Here is a 10453-nt window from a genome sequence, read left to right as displayed (position 1 = left end):
CAGTACCAATTTTCTGTATTAGGCCATTCTTTCATTGCTATAAAGAAATACCTGAGACTGGGTAATTAATTGTTTTTAAAAAGGAGGTTTAATTGGCTCGTGGTTCTGCAGGTTCTACAAGAAGCATAGTGGCATCTGCTTCTGAGGCCTCATGGAGCTTCCAATTATGGTGGAAGGCAAAGAGGGAGCAGGCCTGTCCCATGGTGAGAGCACCAGCAAGAGAGAGAACATATGTGTGGCGGAGGTGCCACACACTTTTGAATGACCAGGTCTTGTGAGAAGTCACTGTCATGAAGACAGCACCAAGCCATGAAGGATTTGCCCCATGATCCAAACACCTCCTCTCAGGCCCCATCTCCAGCACTGGGGATTATAATTCAACATGAGATTTGGGCAGGGATAAATATCTAAACTATATCAGCTGGGATTCTAAACAAGTTCATGGGCAAAGACAGATATATGGCTCCAGTTATGATAACATCTATACCTTTTTAAAAAAAAAAAACTTTGCTCTACAGAGTAGCCATTCTTCTGTTTCCTTATTTCTCTGAAAAACTTGAAAACAATAAAAATACTTTTATTTTACATTCAGGGGTACATGTGCAGGTTTGTTATATATGTAAACTTTCTGTTGCAAGGGTTTGATGTATAGGTGATTTCATCGCCCCGGTAATAAGCACAGTACCTGATAGAGAGTTGTTCGATTCTCACCTTCCTCCCAACTTCCACCCTCAAGTAGTGTCTGTTGTTGCCTTTTTTGTGTTCCTATGTACTCAGTGTTTAGCTCCCTCATATAAGTGAGAACATGCGGTATTTGGCTTTCTGTCCCTGTGTTAGTTTGCTTAGGATATCTAGCTCCATCCATCTTGCTGCAGAGGACATGATCTCAGATTTTTATTGGCTGCATAGAATTCCATGGTGTATATATACCACATTTTCTTTTTTTTTTTTTTGAAGGCATGGTCTCACTCTGTCACCCAGGTTGGAGTGCAGTGGCGTGATCTCAGCTCACTGCAACCTCTGCCTCCTGGGTTCAAGGGATTCTCCTCCCTCAGCCTCCCGAGTAGCTAGGATGACAGGCGTCCACCACCATGCCTGGGTAATTTTTGTACTTTTAGTAGAGACGGGGTTTCACTATGTTGGCCAGGCTGGTCTTGAACCCCTGACCTCAGGTGATCCACCTGCCTCAGCCTCCCAAAGTGTTGGGGTGACAGGCATGAGCCACTGCACCTGGCCAGTACCACATTTTCTTTATCAGCTACTGCTGATTCTTACGTCTTTGCTGATTACATGTATATCTTTTTATAGACCCAGGAAGATAGTCAACCTAATGAGTCAGTTTGTACTTCTATAAAATAGTAGACTTTGGGGTCAGGCGAGCTCTTTTTTTTTTTTTTTTTTCAATTTTTTGAGACAGGGTCTCTGTTGCCCAGGCTGGAGTGCAGTGGCACGATCTCAGCTCCCTGCAGCCTTGACCTCCCGGGATTAGGTGATCCTTCCACCACAGACTCCCAAGTAGCTGGGACCACAGACATGCACAACCACACCCAGCTAATTTTTGTATTTCTTGCAGAGAACAGGGTTTCACCATGTTGCTAAGGCTGGTCTCAAACTCCTGGGTGCAATCGATCTGCCTGCCTAGGCCTCCCAAAGCGTGATCATCTTCACCTGAAGATTATCAGGTAGAGATTCAGATTCAGTTCACCTGAATCTTCCTGAAGATCACCAGGAAGCGACATTAGATACAAATTGTCTCCGTGTCTCTCTTACAGTCTGTACTTATCCTGTGTGTATGAGTGTGCTTTTTGTCCTGGAAGTTTGTCATGAGAAACTAAATGTTTTCCAGAAACAAATAAAATATTCAAGCAAAAATAATACTTTGTATCCTTTTACAAGGTGCATTGTGTTCCGATTATAAAAATCTGCTTATTTATTGGATTGCACTTTTATATTTGGTAACAGATTTCGGAAGTTTGCATGAACAAGCTTCCTTGAGAAAGCGTGGAAGGAAGAGCTTGAGCGCAGACCCAGCAGAAATGAAACTGCTGGTTTGATGGGTTTGCAGGTCTCTTTACAAGGCGGAGAAACCTGTTTGAAATCTTCATTTGCCTCTCAAGGACTGAAATTTTCTTTTTCTTCTTCTTCTTCCTTTTTTTTTTTTTTTAAGCTATGGATATGTATTTCTGTTGTATTTCATACGATTTCCCAATAAGCCATTAGGAAGAAATTCATCCTTGGAATCCTGGACAGTAATGTGCTGGCACATAGTAGGTACTCTATGCAGTCAATGCTCTTTAGTGCTGAAACAGACTTTAAAGTTTACGAGCCTGCAGTGAACATCTGTGATTCTGACCTGTTCATTTTATAGCAAAACTTCTCAAAATAGGTCTCTCTATACTTGCCGTCTCCATTTATCCATATTTTATGGTTTTCTCAGACTCCGTCAATCAGGGCGTGGTCCTGTCCGCTGAAACTGCTCTGGTCGATGTTTCAGAAAGGGCTTGTGTCACAGAGTTTTGTGGTCACTTCTCTCTCCACCTGTTCTTCCACCACCCAGTAGCATTAGACACAGTGGACCATTCTCTCCAGCTTGATATGTTTTTTCCAGGACTTTCATGAAACCACAGTCTCCTGGCTCTCTCCTCGCCACTCCTACTGCTTCTCTTTTATGGACTTTCTGCTGCTGTTGGCTTCTAATTTTCCCAGGCCCTAGGCTTTCTCCATTTGTTTCTCTGGAGATATTCCTTCAAGGCCTCTGGCTTCAATACTGTCTGTTTACTGATGATTACTCATGCCCTGATCTCTAGTCTCAAGTGTTCAGCTGCTTTTAAACATATTAACTTGGAGGCTTTTGTCGGGTCTCTTGGATATCTGACAAAAACTTCGAAGTTAGTATGTTCAAAAAACAACTCTTGGCCGGGTGTAGTAGCTCACACCTGTAATAACAGCAATTTGTGAGGCAGAGAAGGGTGGATCATTTGAGGCCAGGAGTTTGAGACCAGCCTGGCCAACGTGGTGAAACGCTGTCTCTACTAAAAATATAAAAATGAACTGGGCGTGGTGGCACACACCTGTAATCCCAGCTACTTGTGAGGCTGAGGCATAAGAATTGCTTGAACCTGGGATACGGAGGCTGACTAAGCCAAGATCATGCCAAGGCACTCAAGCCTGGATGACAGAGTGAGACCCTGTCTCCAAAAAAAAAAAAGAACTCTTGGTGCTTTTTCTCCCAACAAGCTCCTCCCCTGATCTTTCTCTTCTTGGTTAATAATACCACCCTTGACCGTTGCTCAAGCCAAAAATGTAGGTCATCCTTGCTTCCTCTCTTTTTTCATCCCCATATCCAATGGCTCAGTAAGACCTGCGAGCTGCTTCTCCTGAATACATGTGCAAAATTCACACACTTGTGGGGCTTTTTTTTTTTTTTTTTTTTAAGAGACGGAGTCTCGCTCTGTCAACCAGGCTGGAGTGCAGTGGCGTGATCTTGGCTCACCAAAACCTCCACCTCCCAGATTCAAGCGATTCTCCTGCCTCAGCCCCTCAGTAGCTGGAATCACAGGCGCGCACCACCACGCTGGGCTAACTTTTGTATTTTTAGTAGAGATATGGTTTCATCATGTTGGTCAGGCTGGTCTCCAACTCCTGACCCACCTCGGCTCCCAGAGTGCTGAGATTACAGGCGTGAGCCACCGTGCCTGGCCACACGCTTGTGTTTTTGACTCTGTGTCTCCCATCTGGATTATTGGCATAGTCTGCTAACTGGTTTCCCTGCTTTCATGTTTATCCTCCAATGATCCATTCCCAGAGAGGATCTTTTAAATATGTAGGTGGGATACTGTGGCTCACTAGTTTAAAACCTTCTGGTGGCTTCCCATCACACTTAGAATAAAATTCAAACTCCTCAACAATTCTTATAAGGCACTCCATGACTTAGACAGAGCATCAGTAGACTTTTCTGTAAAGGACCAGAGAGAACATGTTTCAGGCTTTGTGAGCCATATGGTCTCTGCTGCAACTGCTCGATTCTGCTGTTAGACTCTACCACAGATAAGATGGTAAACAAATGAATGTAGCTAAGTTCCAATAAAACTTTATTTACAAAAACAAGCAGTGGGCCGGGTTTGGCCTGTGGATTATAGTTTCCATACACCTGATCCAGTCCTTTCTTACCTTTCCAATTCCATTGCACACTACTCTGCCCTTCACTATGGCCCAGCCTCCTGCTCCCCCAGGGCTGGAGCCAAGATGGTGGCCACCAGTTTCTTCCCTTCCTGTATGCTAATGTCACAGCCTTTGAATATACTGGCTCCCTGATTCTGTGAATTAATGTTCCAGGACTTCTGAGCTGAGGCTTTAAGATTAGCAGCTTCTGCTGCTTCTCTTGGAATCCAGCTACCATGTTGTAAGAAACCGAAAACCTCACAGAGAAGGCACATGGAGGAGAACTAAGAAGCCCTGGGCCATAACCCCAGATGACCCCCAGCCAGCAGCATTGACTGCTGGCCATGTGACTAAGCCATCTTGGATGTTCCAGCCTAGTTAAGCTTCCACGTGACAGCAGCCAGCTAGCATCACATGGAGCAGAACTTACTAGCTGACTGTAGTCATCTCACAGAATTGAAGAGATAAAACAGTTACTACTTTTGGCCATTAAGTTTTGATGTTTTGTTTTGCAGCAACAGATAACTGAACAGTGACCTGCTTTCTCTTCCTCAAACCTGCCCAGCTCATTTCCCCATGAGCACCAGCTGCTGTCTCTGCTTAGAACACATTTTCCCCCGGTGATTCACTTGGATGGTCCACTTCATCTTTCTATTACTTACTTATTTTTTCAAATAGGCACAGAACCAACACACTGGTCATTTTCAGGTCAACCTGTAGCACCTCAGTTTTCCGTTGGAAAGCCACCCTTTCTTTACTTTCAGCCCATGTGGCTGAACATCCTCTTTTCTCCCCCCACGGTCCTCTGGACTCCAGGGCAACTTGTAATTGAGGCCACACCAATTCTTAATTGTAATTCCAGCCCCTGAGTCAATAACTGAGGGCTTAGTTACTGATTCAGGGGGGAATGTATGAGCCAAATCAGTTCAATAAACATTAGTCCCAGGAATTATTGGTGAGGAGAGATTCTTAGCTGGGGTTGTTAAGCTGCTTTAACATAAGCCTGGAGCTGCTGGTGCCCTACTGCTTAGCACAAGGGGCAGGTGTGTCTGGGAAGGGAGCCAACACAGAGGAGGACAGGGAAGAAACAGAGAGAGACTGCTGGATGTAACCATACCTGAAGCTAAATTTCAGAGAAAGACTGCTGGATGTAGCTATACCTGACGCTAAATTTCAGAGAGAGACTGCTGGATATAGCCATACCTGAAGCTAAATTTCCTCAAGCTTTTCAGTTACACGAGCCAATATGCTTTCCACTCCACTATTGCCTCTCCTTCCCTTTGGCGAAGCCAGTTTGAGATGTGCTTCTGCCACTTGCTCTTAAAATATCAATTGCTTGACTCACCCTCTACCCTTTCCACCAAATATTAGGTTGAACCATATGAAATTGCCATTCTTATAGATTAAAATGACTGAATAACAGTACTTTTATATGTAAATTTATTCAAACACTTCCAGAGATGGGACATTCACTACTTACTGAGGTAGCCCAGTTAACAATTGAACAGATTTACTAAATAGAATGTTTTAAAAAATTGTCCAGGTACAGTGACTCTTGCCTGTAAGCCCACTGCTCTGGGAGGCTGAAACAGGATGATCATTTGAATCCAGGAGTTCGAGAGCAGTTTAGGCAACATAGTAAGACCCTTGTCACTACAAAAACAATTGGTGGCACATTCCTGTAGTCCTGTCTACTCAGGAGGCTGAGGCAGGAGGATCGCATGAGCCCAAGAATTAGAGTTCACAGTGAACTGTGATCACACCACTGCACTCCAGCCTGGGCAACACTGCATAAGACCCTGTCTCTTGGGGAGATCATCTGAGGTCAGGAGTTCGAGACCTGCCTAGCTAACATGGCAAAAACCCACCTTTACTAAATTTGTAACTATCTTGAGCAGACATATGAGGAAAAACAGGTCATTATCTTCAGCATCAAAGGAATAAACCCAAATGTTAAAAAAAAAGGCCCCATCTCTTATTAAAACACACACACTCCAAATCCATCTTCCTGTTCCTTCTCAGTTCTGAGCTCTCTCCTCTGAGCACATTTCATGTATTGTGTAGAATTTGACTACAAAATGCCAAGAGGAAGCCCCACCCCTACCACAGGCAGAAAAGCATGAGATTGTCACCTTTTTATTCTAGATACAATACTTGTAGAAATGCATTCTAAAATGTCTAACTTTAAAAAAATGTGCTGCTTTAAGCCATGTCTTCTCTATCTTGTTCTAGTTTATTTCTAACTAAGCTCAGGACCTCACAGTTAACTCCAGTGATTTTTACCATATTCGGTTTAGTGCACCACCCTTTCCTTTTAAGCCAAGCTTCTGCCCCTACCCACTGGGTCAAAGTTTTTATTCATTATTTTCTCTATAGTTGTTAGGATACAACAACACAATGCAAATGAAATGCCAAGATATTTGAGAATTGAATCACGATTGTCCAATCCAGGGTGGATTTTGCAAGTTTGGGAAGTGAGCATTCTTTATATTCATCCAAGTCACTGCTACAAATGTTGAAAAGGACAGAACTGATAATTAAGCCCAAAGGAATGTAGATAGTTGGACAGTGATTCATTAACCTTTAGGTTTGGTTATTCAGTCAGTACTACTTCTCCGACCTGGGTCAGCAACCATCCTTGTTTCTCAGCCTTGTCTACATGAAGTAATAGTTAACAAATATCTTGCTGAAATAATAACTATCTTGCTGAAATATATAAGGGACTTCTTATTATTGGGTATTCATTGTCCCATTCCTGAAGTTTAGTAGAGCAGTGTGTCATTTAGGATACACTGAGCCACCATAACAAATAGACCCAAATGTTTAATGGCTATACATGATAGAATGTTATTTGTAGCACAGGTAACAAGAAATCTGATGCTCAAGTTGGTGGGGATACTCTCTTCCATGCAGCCACTCAGGGATCTAGGTTTTTCCCATCTTGTGAATCTGTCTGCATCCAGTCAAGGAAGAGGAAAACACACAAAGGAGCACATGTGAGTGATTTTTGTCAGACAGGCATGAAGGTGGCATGTCACTGCTGTTCACTTTGTCACAAAGTCACACTTAGCCAAATGGTAGTTAGGGAAATGCTGTTGAGTTTATTGCTTAAAGAGGGGAAGAATGGATTTGGTGGATAACTAGTTGTCTCCACTATAGACAGCTAAAGTCTACGTGACACAAAATGAATCACTCATAAACTGACCACACATTCCTTCCTTTCAAAACCAAGCTTCCACCCCTGCCCATTGTGTCACAGTCTTTGTCCGTTATTTTCTCGATAGTTATCAGGTTACAACAGCACTATGCAACATAAATTACATAAAAATTGATGGCAAAGTGAAACTGTCAGTCTTGCAAAATAAGCAAGATTTTAAAAAGATTAGGAAAGCAAGTTTGGGGAAGCGCCCTAATCGTTTGCTTAGCCAGTGACATGTGAGGAAGCAGCAGCATTAGATGAGAGAAGATCTATGAGGATAAGGACCGAAATGATGCTTCAAATGAGAATGATTTGAATATCAGAGGAGTCAGAGAGACCCCTGGGAAAATCAGCAAAGACCTCAGCCATTTTTGTCCAAATTTTACTGCTTATGATTGTGCTGTGAAAGTCAAATCTGAATCGACCAATTTTTTTATTATATGATCATATAATTTTACCAGAAAAACATATGCAGAAAATTCCTCAACAGTTGATTGATTCACTTTCATGATTATTGTTATTTTGAGAATCAGCTGGCTGGAGACCTTTTGCCTCGCTTCCCCTCCAAGGCTCAGTCTCTAACCGTTGGGATGCCCCAGAGCCGTGTCCTGGGCCTCTTCTCCATATCTCTCCTCTTCTAAGTGATTTCAGTCCCTTGATCTCATTCAGTCCCTTGGCTTTGAATATCATCTACATGCAGCTGACTCTTAAATTTGCGTCTGCCGTCTTGGCCTGTCTCCTGAGCTTCAGACATCTATCCCACTGTCTACTTGACATCTCCACTTGAGTGATTAATGGCCTGTCAGACTTGGGTGCCTGAAAACAGGCTTCTTGATTGAAAACTGTTTGGTAAGTCTCCCCTATGTCACTCTGTAAATGGCAGCTTCAGTCAGCTGCTTGCTCAAGCCGAAATCTTGAGTTATTCTATATGTCTCTGCCTCTGCCCTCCCCTGACCCCACATTGGATGGAACTGCAAGTTTTGTTGGGGCTAATTTCCAAATATGTCCTAAATCAACTCCAGTCCATCTCCCCACTACCATTGGACTCTAAGCCCAGGCAGCCACATCTCTCACTAGGGCCCCTGGGACAGCCTCCTGGCCTGTATCCCTGCTCCCGCCCTTGTCTTCATGACTACTTCATGATCAGACAGCAGCACCAGTGATCGCTGAAGCAAAGACATTGACTGGGTCGTTCCTCGAATTCCCTTCAGTGCTTTCCATCACTTTTATAATAACTTTAAAAAGTTGTTATAAAACCTATTATAAAGGCTGGATATGGTGGTTCATGCCTATAATCCCACCACATTGCGAGGCTGAGGCAGGTGGATCACTGGAGCCCAGGAGTTTGAGACCAGCCTGGGCAATATAGTGAGACCCCTATCTCCATTTAAAAAAAATAAAAATTAAAAGCAAAATATACCAGCTATGATAAAGATAATTGCTATGAAGAAGACAAAACAGGTTAATGAGATAGAGAGGTATATTAATCCATTCTCACACTGCCATGAAGAAATACCTGAACCTGGGTAATTAAAGGAAAGAGGTTTAATTGACTCACAGTTCTGCATTGCTGGGGAGGCCTCAGGAGACTTACAATCATGGTGGAAGGCAAAGTAGAAGCAGGCACCTTCTTCACAAGGCAGCAGGACAGAGTGAGTGCAAGCAGGGGAAACGCCAGACACTTATAAAACCATCAGATCTTGTGAGAACTCATTCATTATGAGAACAGCCTGGGGTAAACCGCCCCCATGATCCACTCACTTCCCACCAGGTCCCTCCCATGACACGATTCAACATGAGACTTGAGTGGAGATACAGCCAAACTATATCCAGAGGGCTGGAAGAGAAACTGCTCCAGATGGGAGCTGGAGAAGGCCTCGGTATGGATGTGACATTTGGGCTGAGATGTGGATGATGAGAAGGAGTCAGGCAGCTGTGCTCTGGAGAAAAGAGCGATGCAGACAGCAGAAACCACGAGGACACAGCCAGCTGACAGCTCATGTGGTGGCCAGAGAGTGAGCGAGGAGGAGGGGCGGTGAGAGGAGGTATGAGATGTGGGCACAAGTCAGGTGAGGTGGGGCCCAGGAGGCCACAGGGAAGAGTTTAGGTTTATAAAAGTGGTTTAATAGTAGCCTCTTTATAATATGATTTATTTATTTATTTATTGAGACAGGGTTTCTCTCTTGTCTCCCAGGCTGGTGTGCAGTGGTTCGATCTCAGCTCAGTGCAAACTCCACCTCCCGGTTTCAAGTGATTCTCCCACCTCAGCCTCCCAAGTAGTGGGATTACAGATGCCCACCATCAGGCCTGGCTAATTTTTGTATTTTTAGTAGAAACAGGGTTTTGTCGTGTTGGCCAGGCTGGTCTCGAACTCCTGACCTCAGGTGATCCCAAAGTGTTGGGATTACAGGTGTGAGCCACCACGCTGGCTTATTTTGCTTTTTGATGTGTTACACTGTCTGTCTGCCCTTAGACTTCAAGCTCCACTAGAGTAGAGGCTTTGTCTCTTCAGTTCACTGTCATATTTTCACTTGCCGGAGGCTGTCTTATAATAGATGGCCAATAAATACTTGTTAAATAAATAAATATTTCTTTCATTTTTAAAATACAAGAAAAAGTAAATTTCTTAACATTATTTTAAGTTTTATCTTCCAGAGTAAAGTCTCAATAAATACCTTTCTTCATCATTTAATATGGAATTTTGGCTTCCTTTATAAGTAGATTTATTTACGTGGCCTTTCCCTGTACCAATTATCTTTGTCTATCTTGCCTATTTCCTTCCTTAGATTTCCTAGACTAATAAACCATGGAATAAGGAAGTGAGGGCTGTGCCGACGTGATTTGCTCTTGGTTAACCCAAGGTGGGTCACAGTGATGAGTCATTTTTGTTTTTGGGGCACAGAAGTACCCTCTCCTCCTTAAAATCCACTCTGCAATAGTGTCTGCAGAATGTTATGCCCATTGGTTTGCAGGGTATAGAACTTTCTTTTTTCCCCCTTTTTTAGCAAGGCCCATCGCTGCAACAGAATTTTTCTTCTTCTTTTTTTAATTTTAATTTTAATTTAATTTTATTTATTTCTTATTTATTTATTT

This window comes from Callithrix jacchus, chromosome 17, assembly GCF_049354715.1.
Source record: "Callithrix jacchus isolate 240 chromosome 17, calJac240_pri, whole genome shotgun sequence".
NCBI lineage: Eukaryota > Metazoa > Chordata > Mammalia > Primates > Cebidae > Callithrix > Callithrix jacchus.
Note: the sequence above shows the minus strand (reverse complement) of the source record.